Below are 12,319 nucleotides of genomic sequence, written 5' to 3'. Positions count from 1 at the left end.
GTGGAAGGACCTTGCTAAACATTACAAGTTTCATGCTAGTCTCAAATATGATTATTTCTGTTGCAATTAATGATAATATTGGAGGAGTACCTGCAGTCCAAGTAAAACATCAGGAGCACAATATGTTAAGCAGGAAAACGTTCCTCCTAGTTATATTCTTCTGTAGCGTGGTGGAAGGATGACTTAATATGAAAGTTTTAGTGAAAATCAATGCTATCTTTGTGCTGTATGATACAACATACTCCCCTTACTAAATAAACGAACAAATAGTGAAACAAAGTTTGGGTCTGAGTTGTCCAAATACTGTATTTTAATTGTTAAATCCTAGCCTTGCATTTCTATACGGTGGATGAATTTGCATTTTCATGCAAGACTGTTACAAATGATTAGATATAACTCATTCACCATGTTAAAAAAAAATAAATCTATAAGGAATAACTAAGGAGAGAATTCACTCAGTTGTACTAAGTAAAAGTAAAGTAGGTGCGACCAAGAGTTAGTATCAGTAACTTCTGACAAACTGCACTCTCTCCCCTACTTTATGCAGTGCCTAAGGAAGTTCCTAGCAGTCTCAAGATTGCAATTCCAATGCACTGAAGTGTAATATCCACGATTCATAGCCCATCTCCTCAGTAGGAGAAATGATGATTACCCAAAGAGATGACTGTACATTAAGATACCCCAATAATATTCTATCCATGTTCTAAGTACAAGATTAATTTCCTGTGCCCACACTAATTTGTGCTTCTCTGCCATTTACAATGAGAACTCAGAAGAAGTTTTGCTCCTGTCATAACCCTTTTGGCCATAAAAGATATGACAAGATTTGTCCCTCTGCACATTTTTACGATGCTAAGCACATGCGGATGTCCAGAAGTCTGCATCAAATTAGAGATCTCTCAGAAGAGATCCTCTGGACATTACCCATGCTAATTCAGGCCAAATAGGAATTCTTAGAGACTACTAATTCTGTGAGATGACTCTGCCAAATTTGAACACAGCCAGTGTAGACTGCCAGGTCTTTTCAGGAACGTCAGAGGGGACATATAATGGTAATATTATTGCTAGAGAACATTTTTTTTTGTATTTTGACAACCAACAGAAATTGAACAGAGAATGCTGTAGATCAAGCAAATCAAGTATTCAAGAGGAAAAGGGCAGGGTCTGGACACAAAGGGGAGAAATGAAGAGACAGGATTTGGAGGGAAGACAGTTAAAAGATGTATTTGAAAAGAGGAAAGCAAGGGATAAGGGAAACAGTAAAGGACAAGATCTAGAATTACGGAAAAGTTTAATCTCAAAACATTCACTAATAGTATTGATGGAAATGTAGTATCTTATAGCCTGTTTGTAACGTACAGCAGACGTGCTGTATGTGCAACCAAATCTGTAAACAGGACTCCAAAAATCAAATAACAATAGCTAAGTATCTTCAATAATTTTCAAATTAACCTGAGAGATTCTAAAGAAAAAGAATGCTATGGCTTTATTATCACCGGTCTTAATAAATACAGTCCTTCGTTTGAGTGAGTCTCTCCTTGTAATCCTGTCATAAAAGCAGTGTACTCCTTCATATATTTGAGTTGAATTTTAGATCAGCTGTATTCGTGGAAGCTCTAACCAGTCTATGAGATGAATAAAGATACTTCAGATTTATTTTTTCAAGTTGAACATATCACACAGTCATGGAACCTTCCCAAAAACATGCAGGCAAGCTTTTGGGCTGCAGCACTTTTCAATGAATCTTATAAATGATATTCTCATAAACTGGCACAATCATAAAAGAATAAAAACAAACGTTCTAAACTTCTGATTAATTTATTACCTTTCCTTCTTTATTGCTTCATTTTTTGCCATACTTTTGCTGTAATCTGCAAATAAAGTTGAGACATAACTAATTGAAAGATTTATGGTATTCAGAGTATATAAAGTTGTTGTTTTTTTTTTTTAACTACCAATAGAAATTGTTTCTTTTTAAATAAATTTTAAAAAGAATGAATCAGTGTCTGTTTTTTTATTATTATTTGCTTTTGAAGACATTTTTATACATTAGTAATGAATAAAAGAGCATGAGAATGATATACCAACAATGTGTAAAGTAAACAGCAAGGACATTAGTAGTTTCCTAACAACAAAGCATGAAGGTTTAGGATAAGAATCTCTGCATGTAAAGCTCCAACATCTAAACGTGTTAAGTCTTTCCAGATCTGCATTTTAATAACTGTAATGCAGTAATGGTGCATTAATTAATAATTTTAATAACTAACTGTATTTTCAGTCTAAATAAGCTACATCTTCTGCAACTAAAATAATGCGAATCAGTATACACACACGCACACAGAAAACTAACAAAGTCAGAGACTATATGCAGAGGTGATGCATGCTTTAAGCACAAACTGTGATTATCAGTGGAGCGTGACTTCATCTTACTATAATGTCTGCCTGTAATTCATTCAATTGTGGGTTTAATCTTACTGTGCAGTAAATGGGTTCTAAACCTTCCCAAAAAGGATTTGGAATGGAGACACTGTCAGACATCTAAGTGCAACAACACTGCCTGGTGCCATATTAATACTCTGCATTATCTTAACCCCATTGACACGTACTTCTTCATCATGATTATGCAGTCAGCAAATATCTCGTATGTAGGAACATGTTCATGCTCCCAAATAGAAGGAGAGTAATTTTATCATTCACTTGATGGGAGGGGATCATGACTTTATGTTTGACATTTGCTCTCTTGGACTCAGTATATACGAACACACGCATGTCAACCTAATATATAGTAATGACTTGCATAACACCTTCAGGATCATTAGTTTCTAGATTAGTATGATCTGAATGTCAACTTTTATTTTAGTAACTGATGTATACTTACTCAGTGTAATCCTTCTGAAATTCCATTCTTAGTCCATGCATCTCTTTAACAACATCTTGATATGTCAGAGCAACTGCTGTGCTACAATTTCAGTCAAGTGAAAGGTTTGCATTTTCAGCTAAGAAGGAAGTTTATTTGTGTACTAAATCCCAACTAGATATAGCAAAAGATAAACACAGAACAACATTCACAAGATCTATCTTGTTCTAAGAATAGATACTATGCAAATCACTTCTGTTATGGAAAGACCTCAAGTAGTTCTTTCTGATCCATGTGACTATGCTTCAGTGAGAAAAAGGACTTACACTGTACGTATAACATGAAAGCCAGACAAGCAAGGCTTGACATCACTAGACTCATGAATCTCACAGCATATGAGGTTATATTTTAAATGCTAATTTTGAAATGGAAGCCTAGGTATTAGTAAGAGACTAGTTGATGTTGAGTCTGCGATACAGAAAGCCGTACAAGGACAATGTAAAACACTCATGCATATTGCTACCTGTGATGCAGCCTAGTCTGACAGGTTTTCCCAGCATACACAGGATGGGCAGTGAAAGCACTGCCAACTGCCATCATATCTGTGCTACCTCAGCTTTTCCATTCTTTACTGAATGTTCTTCTAAGATGCAATAACACAAAATAAACACACACAACTAATTGTGTTCTTGATCTTCTCTCCTATACTCTGCCCTCTTGTTTGGGACTTGGATCAAAGTAATTAACTACAAGTTAATGCTAGACCCCCCATCACAGTGTTTACCAGGAGACAGAATCTGGCCCTGTCCTGTCAAGAGTACCTCACCACCTCTGTAATGTCGACCATTTCAACAGGACTGCAATACTAACTCTAAAATAGTAAGACCATGTTGTAATCAAGACACTGGGAATCTTGACAGATATTTTTCCCTCAGGTTAGCCACTCTCATTTTACCACTAAAGCCTGTAGATGAACATTTCCTAGAGCCACTCAAGTCTCTGCAAATCTGGCCATTGAGTCCAGCAGAACCTGGATTCCCCCCAGCTCATACTCCCTAGCAAATGATTCATCCCATAGGATAACACGTAGTGTGAGTTTGCACATAAGACTAACTTGCCCCCAATCTTAATTAAACAAAAATGTAATTAAGACATTTGTGCCAAATTCATGTGTAAGACTTACTAATGGAAAAACTGCAAAGGATTAAAACAACAGCAAAAACAACAACAAAAAAAACACCTTGGAGCTAAGCAAATAAGAAGACACTAAGAAGCTTTTGAGATCTAATTGCCAGATAAAATGTTTGAGATTGATTCCCAGTAGCAGTGGTTCCTGCAGAAGCAACAAACGATGAGGATTTATACTGAAGTATTTGGTGTATTTATTGGATTCTAAGTCTAATGCGTTTAGAGAATTTCTATTGTCTCCTAAGCTCTACTTTGTTGGCCCAAATCATACATTAATATTAAAAGAAAAAAATCTCCCCACAAAAGCATGCCTTTCTGCAGTTGGTACACGAGGCTCAAATAACTCAATAAAGATTAGATGTACCTCAAGCTGAAATACACTAGTGCCCAAGCAGCTGTCTTCTTTCCACTCAAGCTGTGTGTGATTCAGGGAGGGAATAAAAATAAGTTCTATATGCAAATGATCAAGAAAAGTGTGTTGTTTTTTGTTTGTTTTTGTTTTGTTTTTATCCAAATTAATTGTTCAAGTACCACTGAAACAGATGTGTGTGAAACTCTTACTGCGGTACCTGATGATTATTACCGAAGGCCTTATTTTTGCTGGATTTCATGTAACAAAAGGTTTTATTCATGTTGTTTTATGTTTTCTGGACTCTTACCTGTCCCTTATGTGACATATACATATTTCATATTGGCTAAACTGCTCTGACTTTGAGTGTTGTGTGTTTCCACTGATCAGTAGCAATAAAATTAAATGATTTGGATTAAATGTTTAAGAGTTTTCTATTTTTTTTTTTTTTTTCCCAGTGAACATCCACTCTTTCTTGTAACTTTTCCCTTCCTGTTCACGTATCTGTCTAAAGAATTAAGACAACAGTTTTACAAGAACCTATCCCTGAGGATGAATTTAGTGAGCCACTTTTAAGCAGGTGCACAAATCATAGTTCTTGAGGTCTAAACCTATTTTTATGACATTAGAAACATTTAGGTCTAACTTTCATAGCTGTGTTTAAAAGACGAACAGGAAACAGGAGCTAAAGTCAGAACCAAAAGAGTCCAGCAAGGACTTACAGAACTTTTGCTGGATAAAGTTAAAGCTCCACAGTTGAATCATAAACTTCATCAGAGACAAAGATAAGAAGAAATATTGGAGGACAAAGGGTTAAAGATCAAGTGAAAAATACCTACTGAGCTGTGTTTAAAGTCAGTTGTAGTCAGGCATGGACCCTCTAAAGAGATATTCAGTTAAATTCCTATGCAACTCTTGGTAGAGCAAATCCAACAGTATCAGCAGCAGAACTGATGATAGGCTTTCAAAATACTTTTTTCCTCTCTCTCTTTTTTTTTTTTCTTTTCCCTCCCCTTTCAGAAGTCCATTTGAAAAAGTGAGAGAAAGCCTGGGAAGCTTTTTTTTCTGAAGATCTATAACCTGATGATGGCAAATGGGGAGAGAATGGGGCATTGTTGGAACTGATTTTCAATGCTTCCTCTAGAGGGAATACGATGGCTAGTGCAAGTGGCTTCAGATGTTGGACTTACAGGCCTCTCACTGTTGTTGAAAATTTCCTAAATTTATTGTCTTGTCTGAAATTCATAAGATATTTAACTTTCTTGATGATGACATTTCAGGGTGCTATCTTCAAGAAGCTGATTTTTGGTAAGAACTTGTTAGGGGGTGCAGATTAAGCAGCTAGGCTCAGTCTCAAAGGCTGATCAGTTCACAGCATGCATACCGCTGAGCACTGAGCTCCATGGGGCTGGATGGACAGGATCCAGTGCTTTCTGGAGAAATATCTGAAAGCCAGTTCTGAAGTACTGCTCCTCTGACCCATAGGCTGTCTGAAAATGCTACAGGAAATTCTCTTTCTATCACAAAAACTCTTGATACTTTGAAAATAAGCTACTGCATAGTTAGTGATAATAAATTGTGATTTCATGTCTGAAGATGAATTATATGATGTGTCAACTGGTTAAATAAAATTTTATGGACAGAAAAATTTAATGATTTATGGGATTTTATTAGCACTACACTAAACTAGCAGCCTCACATAACCTCTTCTTGGTGGCCTCCTTTCTCCCTGTGGTACAGGGCACAGTTTTGTTGTGATGGCACGATGTGCCAAGAAACGCACATGAATTTACCGTAGCATGCTGGAGCTGGAAGACTTGAGATGCCTGTGCACATTTTGTACTTCTGGCACAAAGAAAATGACAAAGACTTTGTAAGCTCTTTCAAGCAAGCCTAAGGGGTTGGGTTAACAGAGTCTGAATCTTAACTATCTACTGTAGCTCCTCTGAGATTCCCCCCCCCCCCCCCCCCCACGTAGGTGGTCTTTAATTTCTTAAATGCAATTAGAATACAGTTGTTGCCTGATTTTTTTAGTTTTGAAAGTGCCAACTACTGCACTTAGTTTCATAGTTACAATGTTTCCGGAATTGACTTTGTGCTCCTCAGCCTATTTTCAGGAAACATTTTGTAAGAGGGATGATATTTGGAACTCTACTTTTATGGTTGCAAAGGCCTCTCTGCCTTTTTTTTTTTTTTTTTTTTTTTTTCTCCTTTTTATGCTTCCTTTGTTTTTTCATTAGGTGTTCATTAAGGGCCACGTTTAATTCCTAGACATGCTTTTGGAGATAAGTTCCTTTCATTTGAAATACATACTACTAAAACAAAACATTAAAAATACTTTACATCTTTAGACAAAATAACGGATTTACTTTATGAGATTCTATGCTGTGTAATTTTAATGTACTGCTCAGAACATTAAGATATCTGTTCATTTCTAGCTTTTTTCTAGACATTTCATGACATGTTCATTGGATGCCTTTTGCTCATTATGTAAAGGCATGAAAGACCATCTGGCTTATTCTATTTTAGCTAAGTGAAATGGAAGGTTTTAGGCTTTTAATCAAACTACAAAAAGTTTCAACATTCCTCCCCCCCCCCCCCCCTTTTTTTAAGGATGACATAGATGTGCTATGTAGTGTTTCCAACTTCTAAGTTTTATTAGTTTTGCTTTCTTGTGATTCATGAATTTATAACTCATACTCTCAAAAAAGAAAATGGAACATTTTTGCAAATCAACATCATGCATATTGCAAATTACAATAAATATGTCAGCAAAACCGGATATACTAACAGTTTATGGTGGCTAATTTGCTAATTTATTCTTTTTATATAAATGGACAAGTTACAACAGCCCATTGTGGTCACAATAAAGGGAGAATGGTGTGGAAATTTCTGTTCTCAATCAACCCTTAACGAAGTGGACACAACTTATTTTTAGACAGAATTCTGCTCATAATGTGATCAGTCACCTAAAATCTGCTGAGAAAAACAATCAGTTTCACAAGAAGTCTAAAATTTTCCTTTTATCCCATTAGTCAGCTTAATAACAAGTTTTACAATTTTTTTCCTTGTAAAGTTTGTAAAAAGAATTTGACAAATATAAAAATAACACACTGAAAAGTTGAAAATAAAGTTTTCCATTCTTCAGTATTATGATTTGTTGAAGCCAGTGAAGTTAAATTACTTTAATACAGAACATGACACCTAAATACACTGAACTAATAGGAGTTGCCGTATTCTAACAAAAACTGCAGATGTTTGACAGTATTTTTTAAGTTGTGGTTTCCCTGTGTTGAATACCCTACCTTGAAAAGCAGCGGAAAAGTAGCTTTTCATGAACATGTTGTGTTCAAATGCTTCTTTATACAGAAAATCAAAATCCTGAGAATTCCCACCAGAAAAATGTCTGAAAATGTTTACTCAAGTACATCTTCATTAAAATCACCAAACACTGTCTAGGTAGAACCATTTGATATACATCAGGAAAATAATAGACTTAATTAGGAAATAGTTGATTCTGAAACCCCTTAGTTTAAGATATAAACACAAAGGCCTCTGAATATCTGTACTACACAACACATAAATCTTCTCTACATTCAGAAAGATAAATGTGAAGCAGAAATATGTCCGAATTCAGAACAGACTCAAAACTTCCTCAAGATTTATAGATGTTTGGATCCAAAGAGGACAATTCAGGGCCATAATAGAACCAAGTCTATATATAAAGCTCAAATCCAGATACAATAGGAGCTTCGTTACATTTTGTGAGGTTTGATTTACATTTCTTGCTCAGCTTTATTCCCCTAAAATCTAACGAATGTAAAATAAAGTAACCAAGTTGAAGTGCAGTCTTACTTAAGACACTTTAAATCATGTTAGGTTAAAGGAGTAACAAGATGAAGAAGCAATCAAATCTTGTTTCTGCATTTCTAATTTTCTCTCTTTTGGGCCACTTGCTGAGATTGTCTGCATTACTGTGGTCTGTCTCAGTCTAGAAAAGAGAAAACTGTCCCAGCTATTGTGATCATAACAGAAAAAGGAAAAAAAATAAATGGGTGAGACTTCAGTAACGCATTCCTCTCCTCCCTGCCCCAGCTGATTTAAAACCAATTTGGCAAAAAGTTTTGAAGCAAGGTCTTAAAATGAGACACTGGTTGGAAGTCAAAAAGGATATGGTAGTTTGTAAACTTCAGTACGATCATTTCTGCAAGTCAAGGAATATGGAAAAGCATTATCAATTTTATGCTTCTTCAGATAGTAGGAGACCAAGGGACATTGGCCATCAAATCTGAGGAGCACACGCTTGCATTCTGGATCTGAGCCAATACGAGAAGACTGTAAAAATGGGAGAAAAGACAGTAAGGCATACTATTTGCAGACAGTTTGATAATAGAACAGAATAGAAACTTCTACACACAGACTAAACATTTCTGCTGAGAATGTTTTGTTGAAAAAAAACTTAGTTTTAAAGAAAATGTGTAGTACATACTCGTGCTATCAGTATAAGGAGGGATCAGAATCTCTGACAAAGACTGGTGGCAATGATCTAATGTTATGGGAGATTTTCTTTCTTGATTTCCAACAGGAAAACTGCAGGAAACTAAAACAGATATAAGACCAAATTCTTGGCATGGAACATAAACACCTGCAAGTAAACTTGAATTATTTCAAATCAATGCAGTATTTTATGCACAACAATTAAAAACAAAATAAAATAAATCAAGGTGTGTGATAAATTAGTTCTGTCAAAATACCTAGTAAATCCCATTTTAAACTGCAGTTTACCACATTGATGCTCTTACCTTATTAATTCTAGTGTAAAGCTAAAGTCTTTTCCTTTTGTTAACACTGAAAGATTTAAAATACAGTAGAAAGAAGAATTGAATAAAATCACATAAAACACATAAAAACAACCCAGCACAAATACAGTTAGTAAAAGGAAAGTATCACATAAACACATCAGTATTCAAAGCCAGAGATAGTATAACCTATACAATTTAAAGATAACATTTATGCCTATTTCTGTCATTTTTTTAAACAAATCACACCTAAAATTACTGCAATTACATATTGGAGGAGAAAAATCCCCTTTCTTTTTTTCTTTATTTTTCCCCGCATTCCTCTGTATTCTGATGTTGCCTCTATGTAGATAACTTTGTTGTGTAGGGCATTTTAGTAGTGTATTTCATAAACATTAACAGAAATGAGGCTCTTATGAGTGAGCTACATTTACTACTCTTTTTAACATCAGAAGTGTGTAAAGCAGACCTCTGCTATGGTTTCAGATTCCTTTGGCATATCAACTGTACATTCAGAATTTTCACTTATTTCTTCATATTTCCTATCTTCAAGTAGATCTTTGCAAATGATGTCCTCTGCTAACAAAAATAGAAAGATCATACTGTTTCATTTACTGGCCATACATCAGTACTGCTGTCTTCCTATTGTTATGACATCCCTTTTCATCACATAGCATTTTCTTGTTACTGTAGGATACACATCATTCTTTCAGTGAAAGATGAATAAACCTGTTACTTAAGACACAAAAATGCATTTTTCATGTGCATTTTTCCAGCCAAAAAACTATGCAAACAGATGTCACTGCAGGTAGTGAATCAGTTAATGAAAAATGGTGCTAAAAAAGCTATTTAATCCAGCTACTACATTATTGGAGACATACTGATCTGTCAACACATTGGAAACTAGACAACATCTTACTAATACTGGCAATAAAACACAGATCCCTTGCTCTGCCTATCTCATATGCTCATATGTTTTTAGAAGTGTATAACTAATAATCCTAGATTCCTAAAGTTGCACAAAATAGAGAGTAAATATCCAGTCTCACAAGACTGATGCCCTTCTACCTGCCTACTGAGGTAAAAAATAAGCTATACAACATTGGTGAGTATTCAGCTTTGTGCAGTTTGAACAGGAAGCAGGCTAATAGGATTTTGACTGTGCACCATGTAGAAACATTGTACTTCATGTAGTGCATGCATACACACACACGTTGTCACACACATTTGCCTTCTGTCTTGCAAAGTTCCCCTTTAATTTTCTGTTGCAGTAATAAAGGAATAAGACAATTACTGAACAAATAGTATATGTAAGAATGACATGCTGAATTTTTTTAGATATATCTTCAGTACCTTCAAGATCCCTCAGAATAGTTCTTACAGAAGAATAAAGTCATTCACTTCTTGAAGGTTTTTAAACAAACTAGCAGTTTTACAGTAAATTGTCAGGCATCCATGAAGGCAAAGCCAGATCTTAACTGGGCAAGTACATCTTAGCCACAGGTTATAAAACAGATACAGATGTACAAAACTATCAAGACAGGAAAACAAAACTTTGGAAGAACAGTGAGAAAAGTTTTACATTTTTGCATTACAGGAAATCCACTGAACAAGAAGAATTATAAATGGCCACTAACATGCCTTATTTGCCTTAAATACAAAAGCTCCTAAAATGAGAAATAACATCAAATAAGAATAACCACAAAGTGAAGACTTTTATTTAACGAAAAAAGAAAAAAGAAAAAAGAAAAAAAAAGAAAAAAGAAAAAAAAGAAAAAAGAAAAAAGAAAAAAAAGAAAAAAGAAAAAAGAAAAAAGAAACTCTTTGAATACAGCAACTTAGTGCACAGAGAAATGATGGAAGAGAAGACACAGAACTGCTAAAAAATAACTGAAATGAAGTAATTTTTTTGCGTTCTGATGCTGGCAAACAAATACCAACACTAAAGGTTTCCTGCAATGACTATTATCCCATAAGCTTTCAAAACAATTTATATACTTGCAAGCAAAATATGTGCAAGAATGAGGCTCCAGACCTCAGAAAGTTAGCAAAATGGAGAATGATGTACTAAACACTTCTATATCAGTTAATCTGAATTTTTAGAAAGATGTTACAATACTAACAGGAAGGTTAACTGATATATACTGACTTATGGGTAAACATCTACTTTGGAAGCTTGCATATAATGACTTTTCTTTCTGCCTTAGTAGTACAGACAGATTACATAGAGTCATCCACCTTTTGCAAGCCCTCCTTTGTGCAGTAGCATTTAAGAGAGACTTGAAGAAAAAGAGAGAAAGGTCTGTGGACAGTCAATGTGCAGGTGGACAACATATTTAAAATCTGTAATTATGGAAAATACTTTCTCCTTTTTTTAACTTGCCCTTTTCTACTCTGTCACTGGAGATGCAATATTCCACTCCAGAAGCTCAATAATAATTTCAAAGGATGTCCAAGAGTTCCCTTAGCAAAGCTACAATTCAAGGAGTGTGAATGTTCAAGCACAGAACTTCATAAAAATGAGTGTGGAACGCTAGCTAGCTCCAGAGCAGAGATGTGACTTGGAACAATTATTTGGATACATTCTCAGTTTAAACTCTTCCTGGAGTAGGTCTAATCACCAATGAAGAAAGTCATTTTGAATGTCTCATAGCATTTTTTTTCCATAGCCATCAGTTGACATTCCCTCTGCAGAGATATGCACTTACGTTGCAGAGATAAAAACAAACAAGGACACAATTGAAAAGGCTTGGTTTTACAGATATAGATCAGGACTTTCTGAAACCAATAAGCATAGTTACAGTTTAGCCCTAAGATTTGAATTTAGTAAAGAAAACGAATAAATCACTCTCCTGACTCAAACTGGATTATAATCTAACCTTGTTCATAAAAAGGTGCCAGACACATGCTGTCTGGGAATAACATCTGTGTGCTGTAAGAAAACCTCTCACTGCTTGCAGAAATGACAAGCACAAATAAAAGTACTTTAATGGAAATGTGCAGCAGCAAACAGGTGGACAAAGGCCTGAAAGGATAATCCAAAAAATTTAGCTAGTATCAAATTCAGATTTTACTGGCACGGAACATCTCTGAGGAGGAAATACACACCAGGAATAGAGAAGACAG

The sequence above is a fragment of the Oxyura jamaicensis genome, chromosome 10 (genome assembly GCF_011077185.1).
Source record: "Oxyura jamaicensis isolate SHBP4307 breed ruddy duck chromosome 10, BPBGC_Ojam_1.0, whole genome shotgun sequence".
Classification (NCBI taxonomy): Eukaryota; Metazoa; Chordata; class Aves; order Anseriformes; family Anatidae; genus Oxyura; species Oxyura jamaicensis.
Note: the sequence above shows the minus strand (reverse complement) of the source record.